The following is a 14,243-nucleotide window of genomic DNA, read 5'->3' on the forward strand; positions in this document are numbered from 1 at the left end:
TATACTAAAAAATTAAAAAAAACATAAAGTAATGATGTGGACGTTTGTGATGTTACAGGTCAAATTTTTAAACCACATTCTTTTAATGCAATCTGTATTTTTTAATATTGAGGATTTTTTGGGGGTTTATAATGCTTGTGAATGATAAGTCACTATCATGCAGCTTGTATAGAGAGATTGATTTCAAAATAGAGAGATTAAATTCAGATATAAAAATAGACTGAAGGTTAAATGTAAGAAGAAATGAATAAATACAAGCCATTATTTAATTTTGTCTTGTTTTGGAGCATCTTCACCACTTCATGCCATGCCCTGACCACACTCAAGAGCGGTCATGGCGTCCCTTGATCCTGACACGTCTCCTTTCAGCCGCTTCCTCCACACTCCAATGGAAATATTGTTTATATTCAAGTGATTTCATAGAGTTTTGTCCAGCGGTTGTCTCAGCAACATTCCCTAGCTGTTGCCATGGGGAGGTGATTGTTGAGTATCATGTCACACATAACATCACACCCTGGCGACATGCTGGGCAGAAGGACTGATCCCATGGTTGCTGTGACATTCACCGTGGCAACCAGGGGCTGGGAAATGGGCAAAGTCAGATCTTGTGTCTCCTGCCTGCTCCTCTCTGCTAGAGGTCAAAATGGTGACTCTGAGTTATAGATAAACTAACATTACATTACAGTAAGACATGATAACATGACATACGATTTGGTTTCCAATGTCCCCAATCCAGGATATATCCTAGATGTCAATCAATCTCCTAAGATGTTGTTTCCAAGACCCTCAAAGCTCTTAGTCTTGTTCAGTGAAAGCTTAGGAGAGGCTTAGAAACGCTCCATTAGATACAGCTCTGCAGGGATGATCCTAGCATGAGCACATCTTTCATGCCCAGTGTGCCTACTGGTTGTTGCTACAGTCTGGAGGACCACAGGGCTTCACTGTAGGCCCCAGGTGGAGGCCCAGACAAAAGGGTAAGCACTGGGGGGGAAACCCAGGACTTGAGTCTGCAGAGTAGAGGAACAGGGCTTGAGACCTGGGATTAAATTGCCTGGGATTATATTGCCGGCTCTTGTGGAAGTCTGTAGCTGGACGAGGGAGTGTGTGTGTGTGTGTGTGTGCGTGGGGGTAATAAGGTACCAGGATGTGCGTATACCAGGGTTCTAGGACTGAAAGCGCGAGCCAGAGAGGAGGCGTGGAGAAGGGGGAGGGTACGGAGGAGGGGGGACTGGAGTCCTCATCACTCTCTCCACACTTCTGCTGTCACTGTCTTTGTGAGAATGGCATTACTCACTCCCCAGGCTTCTGGCTCCCAGGTAACTGACCTGGGGGTGGTGGGGTAAGGGCTGGATCTGGTAACCACGATTTTGGTGGGGGTGGAGGGGTGGGAGTGGAAGGGTGTGGGGTGGAGGGGTGTGGGGTGGAGGGGTGGGAGGTGGAGGGGTTGGGGTGGAGGGGTGGGGGTGGAGGGCTGGTGGTGGAGGGGTGGGGGTGGAGGGGTGGTGGAGGGGTAGGGGTGGAGGGGTGGGGGGGACATTGTCGGTGAAGCTTTTTCTCCTTGCACAACAATAAGGATGCCATACTTTAATTGTGTGTTGGCAACATTTGGGAAAACAGAGGCTGAACAATACTGGCTTGGGATGAGACAGGGCTCTCTCCATCAGTATGATAGAAGGATTTCGCAAATATAAAATTGTACTTTGTGGTGGATAACATTGGTCACATACAATTCTATCAAAGATTCATAAAGATATGCTATTTCATGTCCTCGGGTAAGAAGAATGACATGAGAAAACAATGAGAAAAGTTAGAGAAATACAGTCACAAACTTGAGAAGAAACATTTGTGGATGGATTTTGTGCATTCTCTTGTGCAGTCGGAGGCAACTAATCATTTCATATTGTTTACTTGTCCTGTGTTACTGCAGTGAAGACAATCCTTATAATAATAGGGTACTAGTTCCATCTCACTTGTCTGCAATGATGAGACAGTGTTTTAGTTCAGTCCAATACTCAGAGATTCAGTATGGATTTTAATGACTTTCTGTCTTTCTGTTTCTTTATACTCATTTACTTTCATTGGCTATTCAAATTGATATCAGAAAGCAGCTTCCCCCCTGGTGTCTAGGCATATAGAAAATACAACTGAGTAAACAAATAAAAACATGTTAAACGCTTCCTTGGTGTCAAGCTGTGTTTTTTAAATGTTTGTTTTCCGAACATCACTCAGTTCTAATTAACTTGTTGTCTTAATTTTCAATGAGGGAATGTAAGATATCTAGAGCATAATGATTCGTTAGCATTATTATTGTTGCAAAGGTTAAAGTTTTCTAAAGAACCAACTTTCAACCTTGCATTTGTAAAGAAAATGACAAAATGGGCCTGACACTGAAGCCCATCCAATCCAATCTGGCACAAGGCCTTAAACATACTGGTTCCCTGACTGTAGTTTAGCGGACATGTTGTGTCCATTAAGATAGACTAAACTAACTCCAGGGGTCCCGGGTGTGTGTGTGTTGGTGAGTGCTTAGTAAATGATTTACCTCTGGTGTTGAGAAGATCCATTATCCCTTGATGTTCTGTTGTGGCCTGTCCTCCAACGTTAACACCTCGTTAGGGGGGCGGGAAAATAATTTAGCCAGGAGGCCCCTGGGCTGCGGCTCCGATCTTCGTGGAGAGTCACTGGTCAGTCTGGGTACGACCCTTGACCCCTGACCCTTACACTCCTCACTCCTCACTCCCTGCCTGTCAGCCACACCATCGGGACAGCAGTCGTCGAACAGAGACTGAGAGGAGGTGCAGGGGGAGGGGGGGAGGAGGGGAGGGCACAATACATTATATGGGTAGTTTGAACACTCACCAAAACAGTTGATTGAGCTAAAACAAAGAGGAGAGTGCGCACACGCACACAGACACACACACACACACACACACACACTAACACTTGCACACTTTCACCACATCCCCAGCAGCCAGAGGGAAAGCTTTGTGAGGGATCAAAAGCTGTGCAAACAGACACAGGATTTAATTGTTGCTCTTTATTAGGGGGATAAAGGCAGGCTGGAAACAGTAATTGGCAGAGAGGAATGAAAGGATGAGGATGAGACAGAGGAGAATGACAGTATCAGAGGGCGTTGGTGGGAGGTTTCGATCAGGTTGATTTGTACAGTAGAAGAAGCACTTGTTCCAGCTGGTTCACAGGCTGCTTGACATAATGACATGCCTCCATCCATCCAAGTTACATTCACATTGCCATACCTAAACATATGAGCCTCATCAATATTTTCATTTTCCTTTAAACAATAGTAATTTATTAAACCCCAATACGTATAAAATAACAGTGTTAAACATTTTATTGTCAACCTCGGTAAAAAAAAAGGTTTATGAGCTAATAGCTGACTGTTCTCACCAAAGACTGTGTATCTAATTTCCTTTTGGCTGTATAAATTCAGTGATATGTCAATTAATCTTTTTAACCATCTGATCACTTTGCAGCCATATGCTTCTCAGTACATGCTCCATATTTGTTTACCTAGCATGTGATACAGCCATACGTTACGAGACAGTTTGAACACACCTCACTGTGCTGAGAAGAAAGGATGCCCTCGTCGCATATCCTGACATAAATCTATGAGTGTTTTTTATTTCCTGTGTGAAAGGCGTCGCTCAGTTAAGTGGGGGCTTCTTTGGACTGTGCCTAATGGTGTAGTATGAAGTGTTGAGATGAAGGGGAGGCCTGGCAGCACCATGGCTAATCAGCCTTTCTAGCCAGGGTCAAGACATTCTGTCTGGCTCCCCTCTCAGGCCTGCCACGGAGGACTCCTCCATTCACACACACAATGTACCTGTCAGTCTGAACAACACTTCCTGCCTCCACTGGCTCCAGTGCTCGCAGGGAAACACAATATTTCACGGCACCGAACAATGGCCTGTCTGCTCGGACCAACCATATGGTTACTATGGGGGCGCAATATTGACACACATCACTAATTATTCATAAAACAGGATCAGAACAGAGGAGGCGTCCATAGGCCCGGTTCTCTATTCTGTGCCCGCAGTGGAACCCCATGGAACCATGGGGTCTGCTGGAGTTCTTCTCATGTGGATGACACATCAAAGAATTAGTACCCTCTCTTTTTCCCCTCTCTCACAGGGTTTCACCTGTGAGGATTCTCACCACTAGGAAAGAAGAAGAAATTCCCAGAGAACGTTGAAACAGTGTGTAGCCTATACGGTGCATATAGTATATACTGTATGTAATACATACATACTATATATACATACTATGTTTATATAGCTTGTGTGTTGTACTGCCTGTGTAGTTTTGTTGAGTAAACACAGGACATGTTGGAATATCTAGCAGTAGTCCGTCTAACATACACACAATTATTTTTAATGACCACCACTCCAGAATGTGATTAATGATTAAATATGAAGCCACTGAAACACTGAATTGAGCTAAGTTATGCTAAATGCAGACACTCCCACTTCAAGTGTGTTGTGACTTGTTGCTGTGTAGCCTATTAGTGACTGCAGTGATCTTGACCATCAACTTGCCAGTATACAGAGACCCTGCAGAAGATTCCGATTGGTTCATACAAGCATGTTTAACGTTTAATGTCTGCTTCCCCATCGTGTAAGACGCGCAAAAAGCTTATCTCCATTTCAGGCTTGTTGTTGCCTCAGTTGGTACAGTGACTAATTGGCTGGTGTCTCCTCTACTGTGAAATTGTCCTCTGACTGTTTAATTGAGTCTTTGAGTCTGCTATGTTATTATCTATACCTGAGACAAAACATTGTTCAAAAACCAAATACACTTTAGGCTATTTCATGATGTCCTGTGTTTAAATTTGCATATTGCTCGTGGGGCAGCTTTTTGTACGTTTTCCACATCTTTTTGGTCTCCTGGCTCAGACTAAGACCAAACAGACTCTACACCACTGTTCCAGTTTTCCTGCTCCCTCTTCAGCTTCAGACAGCTCTTCCACAGCTTCTTCCCCAATATCAGATCAAACCTTTGTCCACAATTTAGCCCGATAACTCAAAATACTGACCCTGATCAACCAGTCCACCAACTTAACCCCAGCCCCAGCTCTAGCCCTAGGCCTAGCCTTAGCCCCAACCCTTCAGCCAGCCTCACCCCCTGTGTTGTGGGAACCTCCTCTTGTCCATCAGGCCATGACAGGCTCATGTCGAGCCAGACTGCTTCTCTCCGCCCCACAGCCTGGGTGATTGACAGATCCTCACATTCTACCTCACTGATGGGGCAGGGCTCCTGGTCTGTCAATCGTTAAGGAAGCTTGAAGAGTCCCTCCTGTAGGTGAAGCTCCATAGTCACCGCCCTCCCAGGCCTGATAGACCTGATTGAAGGTGGCAAACCTTATGATATGAATCCACAACCATCACTTATATTTGTATATTTAACTGGTATCTCGAACTCTCGGCCACAACTAATGTAAAGTTAGCTTGTTGCCGCAGATGCCATGCAGGCCCGAGAGCCCCCTGGTGGTCAGGTGTAGCCCTGCGCCACATCTGGCTGGGCAGAGATGAGCCATATTGCATTCCATCTGCCAAGTGGACCCAGTGTGGCACAGCCGCGCCCAGGAGCTGCCCGGACCGCTCCGACCAGCACCGTAAATGCTGTAATTCATGACTGTGAAACAGCAGGCTATTAACGGTGCACTAAGGAATGGAGAGAGACGAAACCTTTGGCAGCCGACGACCAGCTTCTGTCTTTCTGGTGGCGATACAAAACATTTGCCTTAGATACCAACCTGGCATCCTGGTGGCATAGAAGAACCAGAAGCAGCACCCCCCCCCCCCCCCCTCTTAAAAAATAAAAACTCTTCGTCCTAAGTCAAACAGTCTGGTGAGCCAAGGGGGTAATATGAGAGTGAATGTCACCCCTGTCCCAATGTGACATGGGGGAAATAGCCTTGTTCAGCCCAGCCCTGCTCTCAGCCATATGCTGATGTTTTCATATTCTAGAGAAATGAGTTGAGGGACTAATAAAGTTGGTTCAAGTCAGAATGACATCCGGATGCTGCAGGGAGAGAAGAGGCCCCTTCTGTCACACTGACGAGACTTTTAACTACGAGCCACAGTTTCCACTCGTCTCGGGACGAAAGAGAGCTGGAGATGTGGAGTTGCTCGAGCCGCCCTGCTTATCTATTTTTCATGTCTTTATCTGTACTAGTTGTTTTAATGAGGCCTCTAATGGCTCTGTAAATCCCAGGAAGCGACAGCATCGCCTCATACTCAAGTTGTGCTGATGGGGACTTTTTGAGATGCTGCCGGAGATTTGATTACCTTGCAGTAATTAAACTGTAGTGTACTATAGGAGTATGTGTTTACCCTGAGTAACATATCTCCTCCTTACATTGCTCCTTGCACAAAGAATTCATAGATGAGCTCATGAAAGACGCTTGTTTGACCCTTGGATGTGTCTACGTCTCTTGTTTTTTCTTTGTTGTTTGTTTCTCTTTATCTCCACTAGCCAGTTCAACTCAGTCTGTTAACGGATGGTCACCATGTGACAGCCGTGTCTAAAGTGTATGTAAGCTACACCTGGCCAGGACACAGCCTGGTTCCAGAGACAGAGAGAGAGAGGAAGAGGAACACGTGTGTGTTGGAGAAAGAGGGGATGAGGATAAGGAAGGCAGTAGCACCCTTCTAGGTATATTTGATGACATTAAGCTGTGTCATCGCACCAACAGTTCCCCAGGTTCCCAATCAGGGGTGTTATGTAAGTCGTCAGGTTTCCTAAACGCGGCGCTCCGATATCGTTTGTAACAGATTATCTGTGGTTGCGCGACGTGGTGCGGGCTGACAGATGCCCCGTGCAGCTGGCGGAGGGAGGCTTTACAGCCCAGTTGGAACGGGGGTCCTCACACCCTCTACAACGTTGGCCACCATTGCCCGTTTTAATGAGTCACGAATTGCCTGTTTATCTTCTGCTCCCTGCTGTTTCGGCATTTTCCCTTCCAGAACAATCCCAGAAACACATGCTGTTACACACAGCAGAGCAATGTGTGGACACGATCATGGCCAAACAGTTACAAGGAACAAAGTTGTTGTGTTTTTTTTTTTGTCTTGGGTGTTAAATTAAGAGAGGAATGACATGTTTCAGTAATAAAGCAAGGTTTCAGATGGTCGCTGTGACCCTGCCAATATGGTTGCCCTGAAAAAGCTGCACCCATTTGAAGCCCCAACAAACACAGAAATGACTCTATAATTGGCGCGCTTTGTTGTTCATGTGTTGGCTCGGCTAAAAGCAAGGCTCCTCGCTTCGTGGAATGGCGCTACATTATGACAACACATGTCTCCTGCTAAAGAGAGCAGAACTGGCAGAGTGATGAGAGATGAGCAGGTGGTGTTTACAATTTTTTTGTTTTAACTCTTTAAAATGAGGATCTACGAAGTTGTGGCAACTTCAGATCATACCAGTTTGCAGACCAGTGTCAGTGTAGCTGTGTGCTGGACTCAGGGAAGGGTCGGTATGGTTATCAAAGTGAGAGAACTGTCTGGACACGTTTCAAATATGGAGCAGACAGAAGGGGTCTTTGTAGATGCTCTGTGTTGATGTTCCAGAAGATATTCTCAAAGCAGTCGATTCTTTTGCCTTAATCATACCTTTAATATTTGAGGTTGACAGAGGCAGTTTAATGGAGGAACAGGTGGCAGAAACAACTGCTTTCCAAGACTTTGAAAAGAATGAACTGGACAGAGTTCACGGGAATTTCTGTTTAGTATCTCTTGGGCTTTGGATGTTCTATGGTGTTCATACAGCATCATCTAATGTCCCTGATCTCAAGACCTACAGTACGGTATTCCAGAATGTCATAGACTTCATGATGTGCTCCATGGTATTCTAGAATGTCTTCGATTTCAAGGCTTACAACATGGTGTTCCAGTACGACCCAGATCTTCAGCCCTTTCGTCAGATATCCCAGCGAAGAATCTAAGGAATCTAGAATGTCTCAGAGCTCAGGTTCCTCTCTGTTTTAGAACAACCCACATCACAGATCTTACTATACGGACACATAAAAAGAGCTGTGTTGCAAACCCAGTAGAAGTGGGAACTATCCTTGGAATCTTGGCCGAGGACAACCTCATCACAGCGCCGTGAAATCCTCATTCTGCCTCTGTCCCCTTTGTGGTGAGCACCGGGGTTAGGGCCGACATTCTTCTCATTGTACATATCACTGAGGCAGAGGCGGCCAAGTAGAAAAGATCCTTGTGGGGGAAACAATGGCAAAAGCCACCCCATAAATGTCTCCTGTTCAGCCTCGCACTATTGACTCCCTGCTTCCCCACCAAGATGGCCCTGTCTGACCAGTGAGCTTTCAAACAGCTTAATTAGCTGAAAGCCCAGCCTTGTCTGAGCATGTTAGAGCTGAAATAAAACAGAGAGGCAGAAAAGCGGCCTTCTCCGCCTCTCATTGTCCTTCCGCTGTCTGTGCTGACAGAAATGTGGGTTTCTGCTAAAGAGAACACAAATACAACAACATTCCTCCAGGTCAGAAAGGACTGCCTGACAACAGAAGGATTGCCCTGTCCCCTCAAATCTCTCTGGTTGTGAACCGCAAAATTAATCTTTACTTAAAAATGTATTTCAAAATGAATTAATGCCGTTGAAGGAACAGTATTTTGGTGTGTCTTTGGCAGATCTTCAAATAACATCTGCCAAATTTAAATTCAACTTAATGAAAAACCGTAACTCTCAGTAATGAACAATGATGATATGTCGATGCAGATGTTTAGCTACATTGGCGGCAACTCATACGATTTTAACATTTGATGACATGATGTATTCATATTTGTGTTGGTTGACATTCCAAGAGGGAGTAGGTCCCATTAGGATCTGAAGAGGATGGCTGATGACTACATACACTACAGTTGTGTTTGTCCACTGCACTGCCATTCCTTTGAACCTCGTTCCTCAGTCTCTCCCATCTTTTCAGATCTGACCCCCGTTATTCTTTTATTCCTCTCTCAGATCAAAGACTCAGACCAGATTGATTCTCATGTGAACACAGTTGAGGCAGGGACCCCGGCCTCACGGCGCTCTTTGATGCCCCAGACGCCCGCTCACCGCTGCTTGGTCCTCCCTCGGGTGAAGATGAACCATGGAAATTACTAAACAAACTAACCATTCACAAGCCATGTCAAAGGTGAGCACCGGCCCCCTTTACTGTTGCCGTGACACCAAACCACTCCCCCATAAACCCCCAAAGGGCCATGTACCTGCCTTCAGTAAAGAAAAAGGTATTTGAGTCTGTGTGTGTGTTTGAATATGTGTGTGTATGTGTGTGTATGTGTGTGTGTGTGAGAGAAAGAGAGAGATAGAGAGAGAGAGAGAGAGAGAGAGAGAGAGAGACACTGGCTGAAGTCTGTCACAGTGATCTATGGGATGATGCCCTCTGTGGCAAAGACACAATAGGCATATCATGAGTGTAGGAGGGAGGGAAACCAGCAGACTGGATCAGACTGACGGCTCACCCATCCTATCAAGCCCCACAGATTCTTTAATGTCACTGTCACAATAACAGTTAGAATTTAGTCATTTTACATTACCTGGTTATGCATTATGTTAACTTCTCTAGTGGCCTGTATGATGATTGAATACCAAACAATTATTTAATCCTAACAAATTCATAAATTAAATGATAATATTTGTTGAAATATGCATGAGCTATATTTCTATACAAGTCACAGCTCAGTTTTACACCTTTTGTTTAGCCAGGCCTTTGATGACCAGACGGTAAATCCAGGGAAAACAAGAACAGTTTGGATTCTCAAGTGTTTTTCAATTGGACGTTCAACCATGAAGTTCACATGTCGGACAAGCCATGCCCTACAACGGCACGTATTGTCAATTTCCTGACTTCTAAGAGATATAAAGCCCATATAACTTATCTTTTTAACAACCTTAGTCTTTGAGAGCTGCTGGGCCTGAACCATATTTAACCCTTCAGTGCCAGACCACCCGCCAGTGTCTGGGCCTCTGTTGGCATGTGGCACTGGCGGCCCAGAGGAATATGATATAGAGCAGGCTCCTGGATGGGCCACTGAGGCAGGCTGGGGATTTATGCCCTACAGAACCCAAACATCTTTAGAATATGGCCTGTATGGTCACACACAAAAGCCCCATAGGCTACAATGCCACAGCAGCCTAAATTGCCTTGTATTTGATGAAGAGGGGTTTTACATGGAAGTCTCCTGCTGACTAAAACCACTGGTTCCCAGGTTAGCTGGTCTGGGGAGGCCTGGGGGGCTGGGGGCCTGGGGGGCTGGGGGCCCTGGGGGGCTGGGGGCCTAGGGGGCTGGGGGCCTGGGGGGCTGGGCCTCAGGGAGGGGGTCTATACTTGTTTATCAAGCTTGGGAAATGGACAGGAAGTCTCTTGGGAAAGTAAACCGTGAATGAGAAGCTTATCATTTGTGTGCAAAGTTAAAACAAGATTATTATCAATACAATTTTCAGATGTGTGTGATATGTATACAAGATTCAAGAGTCTCTCTGGCACCTTACTAGTTAATCAATGTCAAATACATTTTCTAGAAGGTAAGCTGGGCTTTTCTAATGTTTGTTTTTCATTATTAATATACTCCACAATTAGTTCTCTTTTCGAACATACATGTAAAACTCAAGAACACCATGAGCCATGAGCCTGGGTGTTTGGAGGGAGACTGTCCATTTCAACAAACCGGCCAGTTGCAGCAACTTTAGATTCAGGTTTTAAAGGTGTCGACGAAGGTTAAACAAGATGTCTTGTACTTTCATCTCTTACTCTACCTCTCAATCTCGGACTCCCTCCCTCCCTCATCCCACTGCGGCCCCCAAAGATGGCCTCTGACAGCTGACCCCAGATGACCAGTGGGCTGCAGGACAATCCTGTCGGATTAATAATTACTCTCCTCTCAGGGAGCAGGACCGTGGCCAGGCCACAGCCCAGAGAGCCAGGGTCAACCCCTGGCAGAGCTGATAGATGGGAGTCCTCCAGCCAGGCTTTAACCCTCGCCCCACTCTGCCAGGCAGGTAGGCAGAGCTCCGAGTGACTGATGAGATCTCACGTTGTGCCCTTGACTGTGGGTGGGAAGGCGAACAAACAGATAGCAGACAAACAGACGCCGTGCTCCTCTCCGTCGGATCATTAATAACACTTCAGGTCACAAAGGAGCGGAGGAGATCAGAGGCAGAGCGAGGCTCTGGGCTCCATGGGCTCACAACAGGGGGCCAGGGAAGCCTACTGATGGGGATGATGGGGAATTCTCTGGCTGATAAAGGACCAGAACCTGGCCATTCAATACTCACTCTTTTGTCATCTGCTTATGTTTCTCTTAGAGCCTCTTCTAAATTCATATGCTCCTCTGCTATGCCTATTTGGGAGTCTGTTTGATCTAGTAAGTGGAGTCATCGATTGCACGAAAACGTCATTTGTTTTTTCCAGTAGTGTGCAGAAACACTGTAGTTACTTTCATGTACTAGTGGATAATGTTCAGTACTAGTAGATGACAATTCCCAAGCAATTCACACATACATGTTTGAATACCAGGTATGTTGATAGGGAGTTTTACATAGAGTGTATTATTGAAGCGGAACGATACAGTGAAACGAAAAGTGTTTTCATTAGCAGGGTTTACATACCACACGGTTCCCTAACTCAAATAATAACAGAATTTTGTTTTCAAAAGTTGTTGTTCCTTGAAATTCAAGCTGTACATTTTAAAGTACACAACACTAAAGATAATTTTGTTGCTGTAAACGTAAAAAAATCTGCTTTTGTCAATTGGGAGAAAACAAACGTTTAGGTTGGACAACAATTTCCGCTATATTCAACTGCCCACAAATGTTTGCATTTTGCTCGAGCCAAGAAACAGTTACAGTACAAACTATTTCTGTTGACTACGGCTAGATTCCACTGAGTTCCAGGCCTGGTCTCTAACCCTATTGGTTAATGCTGCCCATATTAACACCACCTTAGTTTTGTCGTGTCCTGGGGACTTTTCAACTGTCATTGCTGACAATAACTAAAGTGTCAATACAGCCAAAACGGTCAGCGACCAGGCCAGTCCCCTTAGCCAGTCCCCTCGGTCATTAATCATGGACTGGACAGTCGTGGGCTGACACTTGCGGCCAGTTCTTCTGTGGAAGGCTCTGAGTGGACAGCTCTCCTGTCCTCCATACTGCTCGGCTCTGGGAAGGTCGTCCATATGGGCCACTGGGTTTTTTATCAGACACCAGGCAGGGTCACAGCCCCCAGAGGAGACCAGAGGGGTTGACATAAATCTGTACAATAATGACTACTGTAGTGGGAGGATTCTTGCAATAGAAACGTGCTGGTTAAAATGATAGAAAGTCAGTAGGTGTTATAACATGTTAAGACAGTACAGCACAATAAAATAACAATGATGTGATGGGCTCTTTTGTCACTGCTTTGAATGAGTGGTGGAGGAAGTTCTTGTTTGACGGGTGCAGATTTAGTGGGCTCCGTCAGGTCACACAATTACATGTGTGGGAATTCATGAGTGGCAAAATAATTTAATCTGTGACGTATTTCTTTAGCCTCAAATGTCGATCTTTCTCACAGCTCACTGCCAGGATGAAATAGATTGATATCAACCCAGTGCATTAAAGTCAGCCCCTTTCTTCTGTGGAACGTTCATCCATCCTCTCTCTCGTTCGCACGTTCTCTTTCTGACAGTTGACAGCTCATATTCCCTGTCCTCCTCTCCTCCACTCCTCCCCTCCTCCTCTCCTCCTCTCCTCCACTCCTCCCCTCCTCCTCTACTCCTCTCCTCCTCTCCTCCTCTCCTCCCCTCCTCTTCTCCTCCTCTCCTCCTCTCCTCCCTTCCTCCTCTCCTCCTCTCCTCCTCTCCTCCTCTCCTCCTCTCCTCCCCTCCTCCTCTCCTCCTCTCCTCCCCTCCTCCTCTCCTCCCTTCCTCCCCTTCTCCCTTCCTCCCCTCCTCCTCTCCTCTCCTCCTCTCCTCCTCTCCTCCCCTCCTCCTCTCCTCCCCTCCTCCTCTCCTCCTCTCCTCCTCTCCTCCCCTCCTCCTCTCCTCCTCTCCTCCTCTCCTCCTCTCCTCCCCTCCTCCTCTCCTCCTCTCCTCCCTTCCTCCTCTCCTCCCTTCCTCCCCTCCTCCTCTCCTCCTCTCCTCCCCTCCTCCTCTCCTCCCCTCCTCCCCTCCTCCTCTCCTCCTGTCCTTGTTTCCGTACGACCCTCTCGTTCTCTCCGTGCCGACGAGTCTGACCGCAGACACGCCGGCAAATAAAGAAGATGAATGTGGGAGAATCTGAAAGCAAACAGCTAAGGTTGTCATCCCTCTGGCTGCCATCATGGCCAAATGAATGATGATGTCTTTAAGTAAGTGACAGATCACTGAGTGGCTTGGATAAGCCTGTTTCCTGGCTAAGCAGACTCCTCTCCAGGGAGCCCGGTGCAGAGACTCAGTCCTCCTCCCTGCCAGAGCTATTTTTCACCCAATTTATTTCCAAATGAAGTCTAACCTGGGGTACCTCCCGGCGGGCCAGCTTTATGCAGTGATTAATGGCGGGTGTTTAGTGGAGGTACCTGGGGGAGAGACCCATCTGCAGACTGGTGTCAGGTAGGACAGGATCGCCTGCAGCCCTGAGATGCTGAGTGGCAGGCTGCAGCGCCCGCAGCAGATCGCAGACACACCCAGGTCTTAGCTAAGTACCTTCTGGGCAATGGCTTCTGCTGCGAACTGCATCACCTGTCACTGACAGACCAGGCTCTGCTCTGTGATAGGACGATCAAGGCAGTGGCCCCCCTGACGCGTCCGTTTGTTCCTCCGCGGTCGGCACTGCGTCGGAACCCCCCCCTCCCACCCACCCCCCCACCTCAGACTCTCACCTGAGATGTGAATAAACAAGATGCGCTCGTCCTTTTAGATCAATGAGACTCAGTGTTTGTGCAGTGTGTCTTCTTCCCGGTTGAGCTGGAATCTCCTGAAGTCAATGACATGCTCCTGCTGTCGCAAGTCTGGCCAGAGTATTTACATGTCCATTATACGCATGAATGCCTTGTCTTTTCCACTCCATCACAGCACCCGGCCCGCCCCCCCTCCCGGCCCAGCGGTCCCGCCACCACCGGCCCAGATGCTGTGTTCGGGCCCTAATCAGATTAGACTGTGGACAGGTTTACGGCCAGTGGCTGTCAGATTGTGTCTGTGTGGAAAAGAGACTGATGCTGATGCTGTGGCAATGATGGTGATTAATGACCA

This window comes from Hypomesus nipponensis, chromosome 11 (assembly GCF_054491055.1).
Source record: "Hypomesus nipponensis isolate SF chromosome 11, ASM5449105v1, whole genome shotgun sequence".
Lineage (NCBI taxonomy): Eukaryota > Metazoa > Chordata > Actinopteri > Osmeriformes > Osmeridae > Hypomesus > Hypomesus nipponensis.